This window comes from Jaculus jaculus, chromosome 8 (genome assembly GCF_020740685.1).
Source record: "Jaculus jaculus isolate mJacJac1 chromosome 8, mJacJac1.mat.Y.cur, whole genome shotgun sequence".
Lineage (NCBI taxonomy): Eukaryota > Metazoa > Chordata > Mammalia > Rodentia > Dipodidae > Jaculus > Jaculus jaculus.
Genome location: NC_059109.1, coordinates 101735599 through 101758633, shown reverse-complemented (window position 1 = coordinate 101758633; position 23035 = coordinate 101735599). Strand labels below are relative to the sequence as shown.

At 46.2% G+C, this 23035-nt stretch overlaps 1 protein-coding gene across 4 annotated transcripts in view; it reads right to left on the bottom strand.

Moving 5' to 3' along the window:
• Rin2 (Ras and Rab interactor 2) overlaps positions 1-22768 on the bottom strand; it is a 277407-nt gene extending 254639 nt beyond the window's left edge. For 2 of the 4 annotated variants that reach the window (XM_045156483.1, XM_045156482.1), the window contains exon 1: positions 22574-22659. The gene's annotated coding sequence lies outside the window, so the exon portion shown is untranslated. Of the gene's footprint in view, positions 1-22573 lie in introns of all 4 variants that reach the window. The other 2 variants (XM_045156493.1, XM_045156490.1) reach the window with 2 other exon arrangements.
• Between the last annotated feature and the right edge of the window lie 267 nt (positions 22769-23035).

The following is a 23035-nucleotide window of genomic DNA, read 5'->3' as shown; positions in this document are numbered from 1 at the left end:
AGACAGGCATTGTCTGCCACCATCACCAGTTTCAGAAAAAATAAAATGGAAAGATGTTATATCTAATCAATGGAAGGGCCCGGATCTTGTTTTAATAAGATCCAGGGGAGCTGTTTGTGTTTTTCCACAGGATCAAGACAATCCCATTTGGGTTCCTGCCAGACTGACGCGAGTGGTCAAAGAGAGCCCAGAAAAGGATGAAGATTGTGATTGCTGTGCTGATGATATTACCCCTGTTCAACCTGCTGGGGATATGGACAGAACCCCGTTGGGGAATACTCTCAGTATTCCCAAAACCTCTACCTGTAATACATGATGCTGTTCTCCTAGTTCTATGACTTTGTTTAGAACCAAAAAGAGATTTTGGGATTACTACAGCCATTGTGGCTGCTATTACTATATGCTGTTCTCCTAGTTCTATGACTTTGTTTAGAACCAAAAAGAGATTTTGGGATTACTACAGCCATTGTGGCTGCTATTACTATATGCTGTTCTCCTAGTTCTATGACATTGTTTAGAATCAAAAGAGATTTTGGGATTACTACAGCCATTGTGGCTGCTATTACTATACAAATTGCGGCGACTTTGAATAATTTATCAGTTAATGTAGCTAATACTTTGGATGTTCAAACTTTTATTAATGCACAATTAAGACCAGGGTTAATGATTGTTAATCAAAGAATTAATTTAGTGTAAGAACAAGTTGATACTTTATGGTAATTGGCACAATTGGAATGTGAATGGAAAATGGATTGTGTATAATCTGTCACGCCAGTTATCACATTATTTGCTTACTAACTGGACTGCTGACCCATGTGAATTCAACATGAGTGGACTTGTTTTTGGTTACGGGATTATTGGACTGGATATAGAAAGCTACCCTTTATTTGAAGGAATGGGCTGGAATGGGTTCCATGATGCTGTTTATGATTGCTGCTGCAATCGGATGTTTTTGGTGTTTTTGTAAAATGCGAAGTCAAAGACTCAGAGACAATGCTATGCTAGTGCAAGCATTTGCTGCACTGGAAACAGGACATTCACCTAATGCTTGATTGATAACTCTGAAACAATAGGGAGCTGAAACCAGTGATTGGTGCTTACTCTGGGCCTCGTTGGTACTTGCATGATGTGCCTGTGTGTAATTTTGCTATTGCTTGACCTGGACGTTTTCTCCCTTCGTTTGAGCTGTCTTGTGGCCTTTGCACCCTGAGAGCTTATTCTCATTGCACCAGGTTAGGCATAAGACTTTTAGTTTTATTTCACACTCAGCCTTTGCACATCCCTGAGGAATAACTCATTGCACAGGATAAGGTGAGTTGTGAGTTTTCCAAGGCCTTATAACCTTGATCGCCTGTTGCCAGAAGTGGGAAAGGCTAGATCGGTGATTTGGTCCCTTGGTGTCTAAATAATAAAAAAAAAAGGGGGAGATGTTAGGAGCCGCGCAGACGCTATTACAAGCTGGCGCCGGTTTCTGGCCTCTTATTGGTCACAGCTGGTGTAAATTTAGCACAGTGCGCATGCTCCAACCCGTTGCGGGCCGATGCTAATGAGGCATCCAGAAAGTAACCAATCACTGGTGGCCACATATCCACAGTTGACCAATCATTTGTGGGTAAGCAGCCTAAACCCTATATAAACAGTTGCCTTTCGTGGTTCTGGGTCTTCGCGTCTTCGCATCTAGTAGCTTGGCAGTCCCCAATAAAGTGTGTTCAGAAGAATCCTGATTGTGGCGTCCTCCTTGCTGGCGAGGCGGGCGTGACACTCAATCTCAAATAAGAAGGCAGGCATAGCTCCATCAGACTTACAAATAAGATGCTAATGCCCTAAATAACAATTTCAAAGCAGGTCCGGTTGGCAGGAAAGATAGTTAAGGGAAGTGAACCAGCAACCAACTCCTGAATTATAATGTGCTCATGGACTCCGGGTGCTACGTTGAGAAATATAAAATACTGCTTTTACTTCCATCCTGCTGGCTCTGGAATAGCACCTCCACACCTTTAAATTGCACAACATTACCCACCTCTGACTTTCTATATGCATTTGCAGTCCAAAGCGCTCCTTCAAGGCTCATATCCCTGGATCCATCGTCCTTGGGTTCTCAGGCCCAGCAAACCTAACACAAATAAAATTCACCTCTATTTTCACACCTTTTCTACCCAGATCTGCTATCTCCTTACAGCAATGTCCACTGATCAGGAAGAAACCCAGCACCACTCTTGACTTCTCTCTTGTACACTCTTCACATCAGATTTATCACAGCTCCTGGATCATTCTCCAATTTCACCTCAAAGACTGCCCTAGGGCTGGTGACATAGCTTAGTGGTTAAGGCGCTTGCCAGAAAAGCCAAAGGACACAGGTTCAATTCCCCAGTACACATGTAAAGCCAGATGCACAGGGTGGCACATATGTCTGAATGTGGCCTTTGTGATGGCTAAAGGCCCTGGTATGCCCATTCTCTATCTGCCCCTCTCTATTTCTCTTTTTCTCAAATAAATAAACAAATAGATGGATGATCGATAGATAAATAAATAAAATATTTAAAAAAATACTGCCCTGTAGTCTTGCATCAGCCTGAACAATCACAATCTTCTCCTGCCTGACTGAGCCCAGTCTTGTTCCAATGAAGTGCTGTTTGTATTCAGCAGGTAGAGTGATTTTTGAAACAAACTCAGATCACCTGATTTGCTCTGGGGCAATGGTCATGGAGATTTAGTACTTCACTGTTCAACACAGATGAACTGACAACACACTTGGTACTTAACAAATATTAGATGGTGAATGCATGGGTCTCAATTCCTTCTTTTTTATAGAATATAATTTTTTACATTATGAAAAGCATTTATTGACAATTGCCTATGCAGTTTGATCACATTCACTACAGTTACTCTTTTATCCCCCTCCACTCCCACTGAACCCCTTCTTCTTCCTCTCAACTAGTCCCCCCTCCTACCTGTCATGTCTTTTGTTTGTCTGTCTGTTTTTGTAACCCGCTGAATTTAGGTAGGGTTGTTTGCATGAGCGTGTATATTTGCGGGGTGAGGAGTGTTATTTATGATAGCACGGGCTATACTCTGAGCAAATGACTTCTCCTCCCTGAGTGTCCAACAACCACCAGTAGTTCCTCAAGAAGGGATAGAGCCTTGTGGGCCCCTTTCCCGCCCATGAAGGAATGCCGACAGGCCCAATCTGCAGGGAACCATGGCTGCTGTGAATTCCTGAGTGCAAAGGCTATGTTGCATGCAGAAGACAGCGCTCTATAGCATTCTCCCTTCCTTCAGCTCTTACAGTCAATAAAACATGAAGAAATATTCTACCAGCATCTTCAACTCTTTCACATGCCACAGTGATAGAAGACAAGGGAGAATTGTGCCTTTCTCTAATGGCAAATAATCCTCATGTTTTTCTTGCAAGCATTGGCTCCTCATCTTTTCCCTACTTCGCAGGTTGCAAGAACTTATCACTTTTATCATAATCTACTCTAAGAAAAATACAACGTGCCCAGTCCATGTTCCTATCTGATTTCCTCTGGAACAGAAATTAGGGTAGAGATCTTCATGCGATTCCATCCCGGCCACTGCAGAGCATCAGTCCCAAGACTCTCCTGCCTCAGTAAACTGCTTGGCTACTCAGGAGCAGGAAGAGAGAAAAATTGGTATTCAAGTCGTTCTTCATGCATTAGGCTTTGTATAAACTGGATTTAGAAGCCTGAGCTCTTTCTTTGCCAATTTTCTGGAGGCAAAAACCTCAGCCAGGCATAGTGATACATGCCTTTGATCCCAGCACTTGAGAGGCAGAGGTGGGAGAATTACTGTGAGTTTGTGGCCAGCCTGAGACTACACAGTGAATTCCAGGACAGCCTGGGCTAGAATACCAAAACCAACCAAACAAAAACAAAACAAAAACCCTCTAGGGCTAGAGGGATGGCTTAGCAGTTAAGTACTTTCTTGCAAAGCCAAAAGAACCAGGTTCTGTTCCCCAGGATCCAGGTTAGCCAGATGCACAAGGGGGGCACATGCATCTGGAGTTCGTTTGCAGTGGCTGGGAAGCCCTAGGGCGCCCATATTTTCTCTCTCCCCCTCTTTCCCTGTCAAATAAATAAGTAAAAATATTTTTTTAAAAAACCTCTAGATTCTATCTTTGGCAGCTCATTGAAGTAATTTTCCATGGGACAGAATTGCAGGATTAGAATGTTCAATACCTGTTTAGCATGTATGAAACCCTGGATTCAATCTCTAGCACCAAAGGGTGGGGTGAAATTAACAAAAACATCATAGCCTGGCATGGTGGCACACATCTGTAAATCAGTCATCAAGAAGGTGAGGAAAGATGATCATGTGTTCAAAGCAGCATGGGCTACATAGCAAAGCCCTTTCTTACAGGAACAAACAATAAAAAACTCAGAGCAAAAGTCATAATCCTGGTTCTGAGACCGTACCTCAGTGGCAGAATGACAGTTCAGCATGCACAAACCTCTCGGTTCAATCCCTAACACTTCCCACCAAGATAAAACCCAAGTCTTGGTCCTAGAGACAGACTCTCCCTTTCTCTGAAAGACCTGAGTATACTTTTCCTGGAAGCTATGGGAAAGAGAAGTAATCCTCTAAAATGTTCAAGGTCAGTTAAGAATCAGGAGTTTATACATGGACTGTGGGAAGACAATAGCTACTAGGTCTCCCTTTCCTTTATGCTGTCCACACTCTTTCCTTGTTATAACTGATTTGTTTTTCTCTTGGCAATTACTATTTTGATGGTTTCTTGATTCTTCAACAAAGAGAAAGGGAAGGAGGGAGAGATGGAGGGAGGGAGGGAGGGAGGGAGGGAGGGAGGGAGGGAGGGAGGGAGGGAGGGAGGGAGGAAGGAAGGAAAGAAAGAAAAAAGAAGGAAGGGGAGGAAACCTTAGAAAAACAACTAAAGAAACAATGGAATTCTACATTATGCCAATAGTCCCAACTAGACCATATCATGAGCTCTCTTGAGATCTTGAAAAAGGGTATTTTAAATCTCTGCTTTCCATGTGTTCTAGCCATGTTATTCTGGCTTCTGGTTTTTCAATCATTATTTCAGCTGCTGCAGGCCCAGAATACCAGGTGACTGGGATTCTTACTGATGGCCTATTCATTGGTAGCATTTTGATGTTTTAATCACCCCTCACCCAGTCAACATGCTTCATCTCTGAAGCTTCCCGTTATTGATTAGTTTGAAGCAATTTGTGTGTCCAGCTCCCACTGGCAGCGCCTGTGCAACCCACCAATGATAGGGAGGGGAGGAAGTATGCTGTACTTATCTTCTCCTGGCTGGGATAAAGCACCTGGCCAAAAGTAGCTGATGGGAGAAAACATTTTTATTTAGTTAGTTTGGTTTTACCAGGTAGGGTCTCACTCTGGCTCAGGGTGGCCTTGAACTCACAGCAACCCTCCTACCTCTGCCTCCCGAGTGCTGGGATTAAATGTGTGCACCACCACACCCAGCTTGGAAGAAATGATTTTTATTTTGGCTTACAGTCTTGAGGGGAAGTTCCAGGATGGCAGGGGAAAGCATTGCATGGGTAGAGGCTGGACATTACCTCTACCACAGCAGATGGAAAACAGCAGCAGGAGAGTAAGCAGAATTCTGGCAAGGGAGTGCCAGCTATAACACCCCTAAATTCACCCCCCAAAACACACCTCTTCTAGCAAGGCTCTCTCTACCTTACAAAATGCCATCAGCTGGGAACCTAGCCTTCAGAACACATGACTTTATGGAGCACATCTAATTAAAACCACCCCAGTCACCATAAACTGATGGCTATACATAAGGTGAAATGTAATGCAATCAATCCGACTTTAAAAGTCCCCATAGTTTTTATCAATTCCAACACTGTTCAAGCGTTCACATAATCCAGGATCTTCACTGTGAGCCTGTAAAACCAAAAATCATACTGGCACAGAGTAAACATTCACACTCTAAAAGATAGCATTTCAAGGAAAGACTGAACCAATGAAAGATCTAAAATAAACAGGGCAAACATCAAACCCTGTAGCTCCAAGTCTATAACCAGTGACAAAGGCTCTGGAGTTCCAAACATGCCCCTCCAGCTGGACTGCTCACAGCCAGGGGAAAATTCCATCCCAAACAAGCAGCTCTCCTTGGCAGCCATCCAATAGTCCTAGCATCTCAAAAAAGTCCTTTGGGTCTCTACTACCATCTATGGTTCATCCTTATTGCTCCACTGGGTCTCCACATAGGGATTCCAATAACCCTGCCTCATATTTCAGTCGTCATGTCCAAAAAACAAAAAATACTGCAGTGCAAATCCAATGTCCTTCTCTTTCCTGCATTTGTTACACCCATAACAAGTAGAAGGCTACTAAATTTGTTAATCCTGGGGAGAACAAAGCCAACTTTGAAGAATGGGACCCTCCTTCACATTCTCACACCATACTTTGAAAAGAGTCAACATTCTTTCTGCTATTTCAGTGTAGAACAGCTTGTCCAATCATAATGGTGGTGACCTGTCAAACAACTACAGCTCAGACAGGCTGGTATCTCCTGCCCAAAACTTTCATTTCTTTCTGTGTCATATCCTTCTGCTCACACCAGTCCACTTCTAAATTCAATCCTGCTCAAGTTCTTAGGACATGGTTAAAATGAAGCTAGCCTCTCACACAAACTGCCTCTGGCCCAGTCCAGACAAATCTCTTTCTTCCACTGATAAGTCAAGCCTCTGGATCCACAGTTCTTTCTATATTTAGGTCTTGGAATTCACACAAGAATCCATTAGGCTGTACTTACAGCACTGCAATGCATTTCTCAGTCCAATGTTTCCTTCCACATTCCTCCTGCAAATGAGTTCCAAAAGACCAAAAGCTCCACAAAATGAGGTTTCTAGCAACAATGACCCCACTCCACTGGTACCACTTTTCTGCTGTAGTTACCTCCTTGTTGCTGTGATAAAGCACCCAGTCAAAAGCAGCTGATGGGAGAAAAGGACTTATTTTGGCTCACATGATGGCAGGGGAAAGCACGGCATGAGCAGAGGCTGGATATCGCCTCTGCCACAGCAGGTGGAAAACAGCAGCAGGAGAGCCAAACTAGCAAAAAGGGAGCTGGCTATCACGTTCCTAAGCCTATCCTCCACAACACACCTCCTTGGGCCAGGCTCCACCTCCCAAAATGTCATCATCTGGGAACAAAATACTGAAAACATGAGTGTATAGGAAATACCTGATTCAAACCACCACAAGGTGGATGACAAAGGACAGAGAGGATAGGGTCAGGAAGACAAAAAGGGACTCAGGTATTCATCCAGCATGTGGAGTAATGACTTAGCAGGTCCTGGCCTGAGCAGTGAAGGTGTATGCTGCTGTACTTGGACACCTTTATCTCAGACATACCTCTTTAGCTTCCCTTCAAGGAACTGAAGCCAATGAAAATAGAAACTAGGGGCTTGGTAGACAGGTCAGGAGTTAAAGGCACTACCTTGCAGCCTGGGTTCAATTTCCTATCACCCACCTATGTAAAGCCAGATGCAAAGTAGTGCATGCATCTATGATCCCAACACACTACGACAATCAGAGGTGGAGCCAGGAGAATGAGAAGTTCATAGGCCAGCTAGTCTGGCGTGTGTTTGCAGTCTGGCAGTCCATTTGCAGTGATAAGAGACACGATCTCTTTTAAAAATATTATTTATTTATTTGATGCAGACAAAGAGGCAGAGAGAGAAAGAGAGAGAGGGAGAGAATGGGCATGTCAGGGCCTTCAGCCACTGTAAATGACCTCCAGATGCATGCGCCCCCTTGTGCATCTGGCTGATGGGGGTCCTGGAGAATCGAACTGGGAACCCTTGGCTTTGCAGGGAAATGCCTTAACCATTAAGCCATCTCTCCAGCCCACGAGACCCTATCTTAAAGAATGTATAGCACAGGCATCTCAAAACTGTCTTCTGACATACACACATATTCATGCACACTCATATAGATAAATGAATTTACAAAAAAAAAAAACAGAAACAAACAGTATTTTTAAGAAGGGTATTTACATATCTACAGGCATCCCATAATTACGTAGAATATTTGCAATAAAGTTTAAAGGCATTAAAGATATGTGGCAGATTTGTCAGAAACAAACACAGCCAGGACAGATGGCTTCTGGCTACCTGCTATAGTCACTCAGGGTTCAGGAAGCCATCCTTGTTGTCATGGTTCAGAAGTGAATTGTTCCCCAAGGTCTACATGCTAGTGGGCTTGGTCCTCAGCCCCCAGATGCTATTAGGAGGCAGCAGGAACCTTAGTAATGGGATTTAGCTGAAGGCCTGGGGTCACTAAGGGTGTGTCTTTGAAGGGTGTATTAGGGCTCTGCCTCTTCCTCTTTGTTTCCTGACCCCCATGAGGTAAGTAGCTCTGTTCTACCACATTCTCACTCCCATGATAGGCCCAAAGTGATGGGGCCAACCAACCATGGACTGATCCCAGTGAAATAATAAACAAAAATAAAATTCTGTCACAGTAACAGAAACCTGGCTTATACGTTACCATACGTGGCACAGATGGTAAGAAACTTCTGCGCATCACACAGCAGGTGGTCACAGGAACCGAATTAGTGTGAAATCTCAGTAACAGTCTACTCCGCCTGCTTGAACAAAGCTGAGAACAGGCATCTCAGGCTGTGTAACCATACTGGCAGGAATGAAGATATCCCAAAGACACCTGTGGCCCCCCTCCTTTGAATATTAGACGGTTGAAACAATGCATCCCAAAAAATTGGAATCTCATGCTGAGGGGAGGGAAAGGATGAAGTGTGGTATGTTAGGCAGAGGAGCAGTTTGTTGCCCAGAAAGATTCCAAATAGTTCCAAAAACTTGTTAGACCAACTTGCAGGAGAGAATGGAGCAGAGACAATAATGGGTCAAAGATGGACAGGACCACACTTTGACCAGGAATATTTGGTTATGCATACATCTAGCTTTGTATTTAAACCTAAACCTTATGTCAGGACCCCAGGAGTTATATATGGGACAATCACTGGGCCTCTATACCTCTCTTCCCAATATGATCACACTGAATAAACCTCCTTCCTTTGCTTTTCACTATCACTAGTCTGTTTATATAGGCCAATTGAGGACATGTTTACAAATCCAGCTGGGTAGATCTGCCAGGACCCAGGCTCTGACTTTAATAACTCCTACCCTAGAGGCTGTTCCAGTGGTCCACCCGCATGCTCCCATCTCTGACATATTCCTTTATCTATCTCCACTGCACAGTTAGCACCTATATCTCTGTCAGAGAACAGCCCTCAGGCTGCAACTCCTTTGCCAGTGTGCAGAGAAAGACAGAAGCAGCCTTAAGCCAAAGTCTGACCAGTACAAGGGCATGAATACTCCAGTAACAGGGCCCCCGTTCTGGCTACACTTGTGGGCCTACTTTGTCTCCAGAACTTTCCTGTGACACATTCTTCAAGTGCCCTCCTGTGGGGAGGAGATTGTTGAATACGCACCTTGCTTAGCTTCTTTCCCAGCTAGCTCCCTTTCTCCTCTCCCCTTACTTCCCTGTCCATAGGAACATTTCCAAGTCTATTTTCACATGAATCTTAACCTCAAGACCTACTTCTTCTTCTTCTTTTTTTTTTTTTTTTTTTTTCGAGGTAGGGTCTCACTCTAGCCCAGGCTGACCTGGAATTCACTATGGAGTCTCAGGGTGGCTTCGAACTCACAGCAATCCTCCTACCTCTGCCTCCCAAGTGCTGGGATTAAAGGCATGTGCCACCATGCCCGGCTCGAGACCTACTTCTAATGGACCTCATCTAAGACAAAAACTCTTGCATCTCATTCTTGGCAAAGAAGGCCAATTCTACACTCCCCCCCACCTCTCTCTCTCTCTCTCTCTCTCTCTCTCTCTCTCTCTCTCCCCCCCCCCTTCAGACTTTCACATCCTCTCCACAGTCTATTGCTTAGGTCATGATGCTGCCCAGTACTGTCCTCTGCTTGTCACATGTGTACAGTTCTTATTTCTTTTTCCTGGCCCCAAACCTGTTGAAGGGTCTTGCCCATGCCCTCTCCCCATCATGCTCTGGGCTTTGGAGAAGCCAGCAGCAGCCTGGCGTCCTAGGTGGAGCCCTGATAGACTGCATGCTGCACTTCTCCTGCCAAGAACCTTCTCGCTGGAAGCTCACACAAATGAATCTGTCTATCATGGAACTATTTTGGGGGGAACAGCCCTGATTTAGGAAAGACTAACCTATGGAACCTTCCCATGCATAAATGAGCCAACTGCTTCTAGGAGCACCTGGGAGGTGAGAGAACCAACTTCGGATACCCCTATCTCAGAGGTGGGATAGCTGCCTCTAGCAGCTGCCTGAAGACAAAAGAAACTAAAGAGAAGTTTAGTTTAAGTTGTTAGTAAACCTGCTGCATCTGCTGTCACTGCTGCTCTGATGTTGCTGTGGTTGTGGCTCCTTGTCTTGTATACAGGTTCTTATTAGTACTTCTACTGAACAGTGAGAAGCCAATAACACATGAACAAGTTTTGGATAATCCTTAAGCATTTGTTAAAGGAAGGGATTCAAGGCATGACCTGCTGGACTCCGCTGATCCAGAGCACACACACACTCTGACGCTAAGAGCAATCACATTCAGCCCACCTGTTTCCTTCAACAGACCTGTGGCCCTTTGTTACTGACTGCAACACTACGCTCAGCACTTCCGATGCCCGTATGTGTGTTCTGGGTCAGGAGTCCAACCAGGCCTCTGAGGGAAGGAGCACAGAGCACAGCTTAAGAGCAGTCAGCATCACTAAACACTGCTTGTCAATACGGGTCATCTGCGCCGTTCAGGATAAAGGTGCACCAAGGCCGAGGAAACCTACTCACGTTGCCTTAAGCAACAGATGTAAGATTAACTTTACAGCAAGTTGCAAGTAAAGAATTTAGCAACTTTACAGCAACAATTATCACAAAAACTGCTTGTAAGAGCTGCAGGAAAGATTCCCAGTTCTTTCCCATAGTTCATTCCCAGTTTGTTCTTTTCTTTTATTTATTTATTTTGGTTTTTCGAGGTAGGGTCTCACTCTAGCCCAGGCTGACCTGCAATTCACTATGTAGTCTTAGGGTGGCCTCGAACTCATGGTGATCCTCCTACCTCTGCTACTCAAGTGCAGGGATTAAAGGTGTATGCCACCATACCCGGCTCTATTTATGTTTTATGTTTATTTATTTATTTGAGAAAGGGAGGGAAAGAGGCAGAGGGAGAGAGAGAGAGAATGGGCACACCAGGACCTCCAGCCACTGCAAACCAACTCCCGATGCAGGTGCCACCTTGTGCTTCTAGTCTATGTGGGTCCTGGGGCATCAAACCTAGGTCCTTTGGCTTTGTAGGCAAGTGCCTTAACCACTGAGCCATTTCTCTAGTCCCCCCTCACAGTTTGTTATTATAGTTCATTACCATACAACATAGCTTAGACATCCCCCGCTGTGACCCACTTCAGATGCCCAGAACAGAATTAAGTGTCCCTACTTCTTTATGAAATCCCATTACTCTTGAATAGAAAAACGTCTGGGAATCCACCCTGCATCTGCTCTTTCGTAGCTTTGTTTTGGGAATGACTCTACCAACCTCGGAGTTCCATGGCAATAGAGTTGAGACGGGGAGGGTCTATAAATCAGGCAGTAGAAAGGTTATCTGTATTATTTAGAACATCTGTGTAACCCAAGGTTATTGTGTAAATGGCGTAGGGAGAGCCAATGACAAAGAGTACTACTCATAATCAGGGTACGAGATGGGCCCAGGGAAAACGAGTTTGTAAGACAGGGTATAAGCCATCTGCTAATGCAGGAATCCCAGGATACTGGAAAAATGGGTGGCTGGGGCACCCCATGGATAACAGATGTCCAGGAGAGGGATTCGGCTGCAGGGGAGGGATATGGGGCTGTCTGCTGTGCTTCATACACCGGACCTTATTCAACCCCAATGGGGAAGCCAGAAAGCTTTGAGGAAGCCATTCTGAGTAAATACCTTCATCACACTTCTTCCCTCACCACACTCCCTGTATCACAAACCATGAAACCTTCAGATAGGTTTTAGTGTCCACAAGGGTGGAATGTCCTTCGTTAAGCAACGCCAGCCCAGCCAAGAGCCAGGAACCTCCTGACACCCCAATCCTGTGCTTGCTAAATACTGAAAATGGAACCTGCACCTTTGTTCTTATTCAGACCCCTACATTACAGAGTAAAGTAACAAAGTACTTGAATTTGAGGTTTTTTTTTTTTTTTTTTTTTTTTTTGGTTTTTCGAGGTAGGGTCTCACTCTGGTCCAGGTGGCCTGAAATTAACTCTGTCATCTCAGGGTGGCCTTGAGCTCATGGCAATCCTCCTACCTCTGCCTCCCGAGTGCTGGGATTAGAGGCATGCGCCACCATGCCCGGCTCGAGGTTTTTGAGTTTAAACTCCATATACATGTAACAATTCTGGAGGAAGAGGTATTCTAAAGGTACATTTGAACCTCTCCCACCCCAAATTAGAAATTTACCCAGAAATCTCATGCTGGGAGAAGGCTTAAGTCTGGTGCCATCCAGAGGAGGAACTTATCTCTCAGAAAGAGGGTGCACACAGTTCTGACAACGTATCAGACCACTTTGCAAAACACACTGGAACTGAGACAATGATTGGCCAATGAGAGTGGGGACCGCCCCATGGCCAGGACTGCTTAGTTATGCATATCTCTTGCTCTCTATTTAAACCTAAACTTCAAGTCAGGACCTCAAAGATGGACTTGATGTTGTACTTACCTTCACCTTGCTGGGACAAAGCATCTGGCCAAAGGCAGCTGATTAGAGGAAAGAGTTGGTTTTCACTCACGGTCTCAAGGGGGAACTTTCATCGTGGCATAGAAAGAAAGGATGGTAGAGCAGAGGCTGGACACCACTTCTTGCCACAGCAGCTGGCAGAAAGCAGCAAGAGAGTGAGCTGAGGTCTGGTGTGGTGGTTTGATTCAGCTGTCCCCCATAAACTTAAGTGTTCTGAATGCTAGGTTCCCAGCTGATGGATATTTGGGAATTAATGCCTCCTGGAGGGAGTGTATTGTTGGGGGCGGGCTTACGGGCTTTATAGCCAGTTTCCCCATGCCAGTGTTTGGCACACCCTCCTGTTGCTGTGGTCCACCTTACATTGGCCAGGGGGTGATGTCCACCCTCTGCTCATGCCATTGTTTTCCCCTGCCATCATGGAGCTTCCCCTTGAGCCTGTAAGCCAAAATAAATCTCTTTTTCCCAGAAGCTGCTCTTGGTTGGGTGATTTCTAACAGCAACGCGAACCGGACTGCAACATCTGGCAAAGGGAAGCTAACTATAAAACTACTAAGCTTGCTTTCAGCTACACACCTCCTCCTGTGAGGTTCCACCTCCCAAAAGGCCACCAGCTAGGAATAAGCATTGAAGACACATGAACTAACAGGGGATATCTAATTCAAACTTTGGGTCACAGTGCCTCTGGCTTTGTTCCTTTTCCTAATGTGGCCACATTGAATAATAATCGCCTCTCTCTGCTTTTCTTTCTTGATTTTTCAAGGTAGAGTTTTTCTCTAGCCCAGGTTGACCTGGAATTCACTACGTAGTCTCAGGGTGGCCTTGAACTCAAGGTAATCCTCCTACCTCTGCCTCCTGAGTGCTGGGATTAAAGGTGTGCGCCACCACACCTGGCTTCTCTCTGCTTTTTGTTATTATTTGTCTCTCTGACTGGAACTATGGAGGACAAGTGGCAAAGCCTAGCTTGTTAGGGCTGCCAGAAGCCAGGCTTTGGCACAAGTGGTACAAATATGTGTGTATACCAAATCAAGCACTGATGACACCAATCTCTGCCTATATGTGCCCACATTACCTGCCATGAAGGGGCCCTTGCAAGGGGTCAGCCTGCAAACAAACCTTGATGCCAGCCAAGTCCCCACACTTTCCAACATTATTGAAACAAGACGCCCATGTCTCTACTAAACCAATGTCACAGGAAGTCCAGGAACCAGTATACATACTTGTTCAGAGCACACATAACATTAGTCTTCAAGTGCAATTTGGTGGCCAGTTTTATCAGACGAAGAGAAGCCAAAAGTATCTATTGGTTCCTCCCAAGTTAGTGTCTATGCTTAGTATATGAAATCCTTGTGCTGGAGAGAGTGCTCAGCAGTTGAGGTATTTTCCTGCAAAGCGTAACAGCCTGAGTTTGACTCCCCAGTACCCACGTAAAGCCAGATGCACAAAGTTAGCACAAATGTCTGGTGTCCGTTTGCAGTGGCTGGAGGCCCCTGTGTGCCCATTCTTTCTTTTATCTCTCTTTGCTTGACAATAAATAAATGAACAAATAATGTATTGGAAATAAATAAATAAAATAATCTTTTAATTATTTATTATTTTAATAATAAATAAAAATATTTTTAAAAAGAAATTCTGTGGAATAAAATATGATTGAAAGTACTAACAGATGAATTTGCCAAAAATGTTTCTGATGAAGAAGGGATAAAAGGGCATGACTTACCGTCCCAACTGCTGCAGCTATGTGCTGTGAAGCTGGAAAAAGGTGGTTTATGCACCAGTGATGGGGGTGGGTCTGGGGTCAGACAGAATATTGAGAAATTATATAAGTTTCCTTCTTCCTTTACACACACCTGCCGAGTTCTCCCAAATGAATTTAAACTAATGTGTAAAACTAAAACATTAGAAGAAATGCAAAAGCTTGACTTTTTGAGTACTTGGAGAGGTTTCTCTGCACTCAAAAACCATTAATGAAATCCAAGGAAAATGTACAAACAGTAGATGATGCAAAAAGGTAAAGCTCTTGGCTGACAGGTCAATCATACTCATAACTTTCCAGCAAAGTCTGACAGGAGCGCTGCTGAGTGCTGAGATGTGGCCTCAGTCTGCTCTGCCTGTGTGCTGAGGTCAGCCAGAGCCCAGGCCAGTCCAGCGCAGGTGCAGCTGCTGCTAGCAGCTGCCAGGTGTGGACTCTTGGCTGACTTCCGGAGACCCCAGAGGTCAAGTGCAGTCTAACCCATGCAGTTTGCCTTTGGGGCTAATGCATGGGAAAGACATATGCCTCCATTCATCTTTAAAGTATTCTTGTAATTGAACCATAATTTAAATGCAGTAGGGAGTGGAGAAAAGTGGTTTCCTTAATAATGAAAATAATACTTTTAAAAGCAATTAAAGAGCCAGACATGGCAACACACTCTTAATCTCACCATTCCAGAGGCAAAAGTAGGAAGATCGCCATGATTTCAAGGACAGCCTGAGACTACATAATGAATTCCAGGTCAGCCTGGGCTACAGTGGAGACCCTACCTTGAAAAAAAATAAAACAAAGTCAATTTAACTTTATTTAAAGTGACTAAATGTTTGGGACTTTAAATTTTTTTAATTATATATCTGCACATGTATGTGCATGCATGCATATGTACAGGTTTGGGTGACAGGGCCTCCTTGTTGCTGAAAAATAAATACCAGAAGCTTGTGCCACTTTTTGTGTCTGGCTTGTGTGGGTTAGTTGGGAATTGAACCTGGGCCAGCAAGCTTTGCAAACCAGTACTTTTAACCACCAACCATCTTCCCAGCTCTTTTAAAAAAAATTTATTTGTTTATTTGTGAGACAGAGAGGCAGATAAAGAGAATGGGCATGCCAGGGCCTCCACCTGCTGCAAATGAACTCCAAATGCATGTGCCACCTTGTGCATCTGGCTTATGAGGGTCATGGGGAATTGAACCTGGGTCCTGTGGCTTTGTAGGCAAGCACTTTAACCACTAAGCCATCTCTCCAGCCCTTCTCTTTTATGCTAATTATACTTTTTTAAATTTATTTGAGAGAGAAACACATACAGAAAGAGTATGGGCACACCAGAGCCTCCTGCCACTGCAAAAGAACTCCAGACACATGTGCCACTTTGGGACTACAGAGTGAGTTCTAGGTCTGCCTGTACTAGAGTGAGACTGTACCTCAAAAAAGGAAAAAAAAAAGATGGACATAGTCTAACTTTTAAAAATCTGACTTATTTTCCTAGACTCCTCCACAGTATGTTTAAACTTCTGTCAAGCCATTGGTAAGTTTAAAAAGTTTCTGCTACAAAAAAAAAAAGTGCTTAATCCTTCTTCATTCATTATATAATGATTTTTTCTGGAGTTCTTTTGCTCCTGGGTATATTAATGTCTGTGGTTCCTTTCAGTCTCTATGGATTCACTGAACTTTTTCTGGTGTATGTTAAAACTGCCTAAATGGAATATAACCCAATGGGAATATGATCAATATGCAATATGTTCATTCAATAAAGTTCTCAATTTGAAAAATGCTTAACCTCCGGGGATTATCTGCATCCCAACCAATCATTACAGAAATTGGGTCATAAGCTACCACATTGAAAGTTCTGGATCACCCAGCTTGTCAATAAAGGCTCTTCTTCCCCACTCACTGTTTCACATTCCCTTTCCAAAACCCCCAGACATGGTATGGTACTTTCAATCAATGGCCCCCATAAACTCCTGTTTTCTGAATGTTTGGTCCCTAGCTAATGGCAGTTTTGGAGGTGAAGCCTTGCTGGAGGACGTTGTGTTGTCAGGAGTAGACTTAGGGGTGTGAGAACCGGCTCATCCTTGCAAGAGATCAGCTCACTCTCCTGCTATTTTCCACATTCTGTGGCAGAGGTGGTGCTCAGCCTCTGCTCATGCCATGCTTTCCCTTGCCCTCATGAAGCTTCCCCTCAGACTGTAAGCCAAAATAAACCCTTTCCTCCCATCAGCTGATGATGGTTGGGTGCATGGTGCCAGCAACAAGAAGGGGTTTTCAGAATTCTACCTCAACCCAATTGCCCCTTGGCATGTTCCTCAACTATCCATGGCCCAGTGACTCTTGTTTCCTGCTGCTTACTGTGCATTTCCAGGTAGGCAATATGAACTCAACAGGCTAAAAATGACATTCAGAGCTGGAGTATTGGCCTGTCATCCCAGCATTATGAGACTACGGCCAAAGGACCAAATTTAATACTAGATTATGCAACTGAGTGAGACTTTCTCAAAACAAAAATAATGGGCTGGAGAGATGGCTTAGTGGTTAAGGAGTTTGCCTATAAAGCCAAAAGATCATGGTTTGATTCTCTAGGACCCACGTAAGTGAGATGCACAAGGGGGCGCATGCGTTTGGAGTTTGTTTGCAGTGGCTGGAGGCCCTGGTGCACCCAATCTCCTGCCCCACCCCCTGCCTCTTTCTCTCTCTCAAATAAATAAGTAAATAAATAAAATAAATTTCTAAAAATACTTTTTTAAAACAAAGGGCCGGGGATGCCTAACATAGACAAAGCCCTGGTTCAATCCCCAGTGCTGGAAAAAAATATATTCAGTATTTCTTTCTAGCATCTTTCCTAGTCACATATGTAGAGTATGCAAATAATTATGTGTAAATGTATGTGCACATACATGCACACACACTCCTCCACAACTCGATGGCTTGGCCAACAACTCTTTATAAATATTTTAAAATTTTTTACTTAGGTATTTGAGAGAGAGAGAGAGAGAGAGAGAGAGAATGGGTGTGCCAGGCCTCTAGCCGCTGCAAAGGGACTTCAGATGGCAGCGCCACCATGTGCATCTGGTTTATGTGGGTACTTGGAAATCGATCTAGGTCCTCAGGCTCACAGGCAAGTGCCTTAACCACTAAGCCCTCTCTCCAGCCCCTAACAACACTTTTTAAATATAATTCTATTTTCATTTATTTATTTGCAAGCAGAAAGAGAGAGAAGAAAGACAGACAGAGAGAATTTGTATGCCAGGGCCTCCAGCAGCTGCAAATGAACTCCAGATGCAATTTGTGTATCTGGCTTTACATGGGTACTGGGGAATTGAACCCAGGTTGTTAGGCTTTGCAGGCAAACACCTTAACAGCTGAGCCATACCTCCAGCCTCTTGGCTAACAATTATTTAACCTTCTAGTCATGTTCTTTACTTCACCTTGGTGCCCCCACCAGGCCCATCCCTTCCCTATCACTGGTGATGCTGCCCTATTCAGTATATATGAGTGATACTCTTTAAGTTCTACATTTTGAAAACAAAACAAAACAAAAAAACCATGAAAGCCAGACGTGGTGGTGCATGCCTTTAATCCCAGCACTCAGGAGACAGAGGTACAGGATTGCCATGAGTTCAAGGCCACCCTGAGATGACCTAGTAAATCTCCAGGTGAGCCTGAGCTAGAGTGAGACCCTACCTCGAAAAACCAACCTCCCCCCCAAAATGAAACAAACCCTGAGATACATTTGCTCAGGACTGTAAACCTAGGACTGTCTGCAGACCACATGCATGCACAATTGCACCTCTTTGCTCACCATATCCCCTCTTCATCTCTCGAATTGCAATGGAGTATATACAAGATATTGTAGGCTAGCTGTGATTTAGAAGCATCACGTTTCAAACAGTGGGCACACAGAATCTGGGGGCTGCACCTCTGGGATGAAGAATAGCTGATAGCAGCTCTTTGTTCTAGATCTACACCCCTCAGAAAGCGGCTGCTGCAACAAGCTTTTTAGCAGTAAACACACACTGCCATCGTAGAGAATCTGTGGGCTGTCCCCAACAGGACAGGAAGGGAGTGAACTGAAGATTCACTGGGTGAATGCATCTCAGGAAGATATAAACCCAGATGAAATAGTGTTTTACAGCTGGGTGGTGGCTGAGTGCTTGCCTAGCATGTGCAAGACCCCGAGTTCATTCCCAATACCTCAAAATAAATTATATGCTCTTGCTGCAGTTACCTTCATGATGCTGGACCAGAAGCAGCTTACGGAAGAAAATAATTTATCTCAGGTTTACAGAATCCAGGAACAACACCATCAATGGCTAAAGAAGTTGGCTCACATCCATAGATCCAAGCAGAGAGACACCACTGAACAGTCAGAACTCAAACTGGCTCTCAACACACCTTAGGGTTGACTACAAAGCCACTCCCAGTGATATACCACTTTTCCAGCAAGGCTGGAGACTCAATATGAAAACTTACTTGGTCGGCTGGAGAGATGGCTTAGTGGTTAAGCGCTTGCCTATGAAGCCTAAGGACCCCAGGTTGGAGGCTCAATTCCCTAGGACCCACATTAACCAGATGCACAAGGGGGTACACATGTCTGGAGTTGGTTTGCAGTGGCTGGAGGCCCTAGAGCTCTCATTCTCTCTCTCTTTCTCTGTCTGCTGCTCTCAATAATAATAATAATAATAATAAACCTTTGGTGGCTAGGTATGGTGGTGTATACCTTTAATCACAGCACTTGGGAGGTAGAGGTAGGAGGATAGCTGTGAGTTTGAGGCCAGCATGGAACTACAGAGTTCCAGGTCAGCCTAGGCTAGAGTGAGACCCTTCCTAAGGTTATGAGGGACATACTTTCACATTCAAACCCCCAGACCTCTCAGTGTAAGAGCCCTGGGGTTTCTACCCCCCATCCACATTGCCATTTGAGAACAGAGAGCTGGGAAGGCTGGCAGAGTTGGCAGCTCCAGAGCCTCGGGTCCTATCACTCCAACCGTCAGATGCCCTGAGGGTGGAAGGCTATGGCTTCCTAATGTTCAGAATGTATATTTTCACTGCCCTGAGCACCATGTACTGGATGGGATCCACTCTCCTTGGAAACTGACCCCCCTGGCAGCATATTTTGGGTGAAATAAGCAACACCTCAAGTGGACTCCTTGGAATACAGTTTCCAGCAGATGCCTCCTAAGAAAAAGGGCTGTGTGCCAGGTGAAGTTAGCAAACATGCCATATGATGGTGTCATACTAGAATCCCAGTGAGTGTTTTTTAATAATAAATACTCTGAAAAGTCCTGCTGTAAAAACCCAGCTTACTGTTAGCATTTCTCCAAGCACATTTTATCAGTCACTTCATAAAACTGCACACTGACACACAGCTCGGTAGCTCTTGTTCTAGGCCACACTGCAGCAGCCTGTCTCCGAGCAGGTCTACCTTTAGCAAGTCTGCTGGACCTGGAGCCTTGGGGCTTTGACCCCTCTTGGCCTCCATAGCCTCACTTACAAAATGCAGTTCAGATAGTTGAGAATAACTGAGGTACTTTCTGTAATTATACACTTTCTTTACAGCCAATAGAGTACCAAAGATGTGTATTTCTTGCTGGGACATTTTACGGGCTTATTCATTCAACACACACTCCTTTAACAGCATGTCTTAAGGCTAGGACTTGGTTTTGTACCCTGGGAAGCTCACAGACGGTGGGCGAGTGGAGTGGAAGTCACTCACACACACTGAGGAAATGTCTTCTGAGGCAAAGGAGGAGGAAGTCAGGGCAACCGTCCTTGCTGAACCCCTAGGACTCTTGAAGGATCATTAGGCAAAATGGATGGACAATGGAAGGTTGGATAGAACAGCAAAACCCTACATATGGGCTGGAGAAATGCGGTTAAGGCACTTGTCTGCCAAGCCTAAGGACCCAGGTTTCATTCCCCAGTAACCAAGAAAGCCAGATGCACAAGGTGGCACACGCGTCTGGAGTTCGTAGTGGCTAGAGTCCCTGGTGTGCCCATTCTCTCTGTGTGCTTCTTTCTCTCTACCACAAATAAACAAATAAAACATATATTTTTAAAACCCTACATGTGAAGAATGGGCCTAGTGATGGACAGAAGGATTTATCTGCCTCCTCCAAGCAGAGGGGAAGTTTGGAGCTAAGTGAAAAGGTTGCTTCTGGAGAGTATAACTCCTCTTTGCAGTTGGCTTTGGAAAGGCAAAGGGAAGGGAACCCTTGGGTGGGGATGAGAGCTGCTGCGTGGTCATCTCTCAAAAAGTACAGTGCTACCCAACAAGAGAGCTGCCCCTCTTCTCAGAGAACCTGCCTACTGGAGAATAGCTCCAGATAAGAGAGGTCATGGGAGTTGATTGTTCCCACCCCCAACTCTATCTCTACCTCCAGTGACCTCCAGCAAGTTCCAAACCCAAAAGCTCAGGTCAACAGCCTTCTTCCCAGGTCTTAAATGTAAGGAGTCCTCACTGCCCAGCCCCTCCCAACCCTGATGTCCCCTGGGGAGGTGGAAGCATGAAGAATGTGAATATTCAGATACGCATGGAGTCTGAGGCAAAGAGGAAAATGAGTGCCTAGATGCGCTTATCCAAACATCCTCCCCTGCTTGAGCTGGGGGAAAGGTTAGTAAAAGTTGACTACGTACAAAGTCCAAACTGCCCAGTCTGCGCATGCCATTGTCAGCCCTTATAAACCACAGAGCAGGGGCCAGAAAAATGGTGGGTGGGTGGGAACCAGAAAGACTGTGTGCCACTGAACAATGATGCAGGGACATAACAGTCACCTGACTTGATTTAAAATGTTGGTATTTTGCTCATCGTGACATTTTACATTTTTAAAACAGCGCACTAAAGTGACTAACTTAATGTGAGAGTGCTGCTGTGTGTGGGGGGGGGGGGTTGGGGGTGGTTTGGTTTGATTTTTCAAGGCAGGGTCTCGCTCTAGTTCAGGCTGACCTGGAATTCCTTCTGTAGTCTCAGGGTGGCCTCGAACTCACGGCGATCCTCCTACCTCTGCCCCCAAGTGCTGGGATTAAAGGCGTGAGCCACCACGCCTGTGTGTGTGTGTGTGTGTGTGTGTGTGTGTGTGTGTGTGTGTGTGTGTGTTTCCTTCAATAGTTACAGAGTCCTGTGGGAGAACGAATGTTCTGAAGTCGCCTTATTGACTCTAGTATGTTTCTAGGGAACCACAATATGCCCTAACCCTGCAAGAAATTGAGGTTACCCCCTTTGAGTGCTGAATTTAGGAAAGCCCCAGGGATTTAAGAGCTCTGAGGAAAGGCGCCTCTCAGCGCCCCCCTCCGCCCCAGCTTACCCTGTATTTCTTGGCAACATATTTAATCAGCTTTACAGCTGGACTTCGGTACACCCAGCTGTCCCCCAGTCGTCGAAAAGAGCGCCATCGAGAGCGAGTGGACATTGCGCGCGTGGGACCCCAGACCAAGGATGAAGAACCATCCCACAGGGGTAGTGAGGAGGCCTCAAAGTGGTAAAGTGACCCCGTCCTTTCCCAGCTGGAGCCCAGCGTTCTTCCCCCGCCCGCGGAGCAGCCATCAATCACCGCGACTGTCCCAGCAACCCCCAAGCCGCTCACTGCTCCGCTGCGCCGTGGGGAGCAATTCCCGGGTCGGAGCCCGTGCCCTGCACCCGAGCTATGCGACTCGACGTCCAGCCCGCGAGGCACTGACTGGCAGAGCGTTTGACACACCTCCCAGCTCGGGTGCTCGCGTTGTGTGCACACGCATGCACACGCACACTCACCTGAACCTCGGCCGCGCACCGGCTCTCGGCGGTCGCCCCTCACCCCTCCCTGCAAAGGTCAACCGAGGACACCCCGTACTTCCCAGCATCCGACACCCCCTGGTGCGGCGGAATGTCACCGCGCCGGGCAAGCCCCGGCATCCAGACTCCCCGATGTGTCCTCCCCATTCTGTCCCCTGGACGCTGGGCTGATCGTGGCTCCCTCTCCCTGACCTCTGGGGAAGTGAGAGCCGGGGGGGGCGGGGGGGGGGTAGATGCACCTCGCTCGGGGACACGGGGCTGGGGTCTCCGCGGCCGCCGCTCCTTACCTCTCTCTCGCCTGGCTCGGGTCCCGGAGGCGGGGGTGACCGGTGGTCCCCGCGGACGGGCGCACTGGGCTAACTTTCCCCGCCCTGGAGGAGGAAGAGGAGGCGGAGGGGCGTGGCTAGGGAGGAGGAGGAAGAGCGGAGGGGAGGCTTTGTGTCTGCCTCGGCCCAGCCCCCGGCAACGACGACCATCCTCCGGCCCCCTCACCGCCCCCCTCTCCCGCCCCTGCCCTGGCTAATGCTCGCCCCAGGGATGGGGCGGGGGCGAGCGGGTCGGAGGTGGCGAGCAAGGCGCCTGCGCGTCCCAGGCTGCGGCCACCCCCATCGCCTGGTCCCGCCCACCCTCGGCGCTAACCCGGTCACCAGGAACCCCGGCATCGGGAAATTTGTCTAAGAACCCGCCCCGACCGGCCTCGGCGCCACCGCCGCCGCCGCGCACCCCCTCTGCGCGCCCCGCCGAAAACC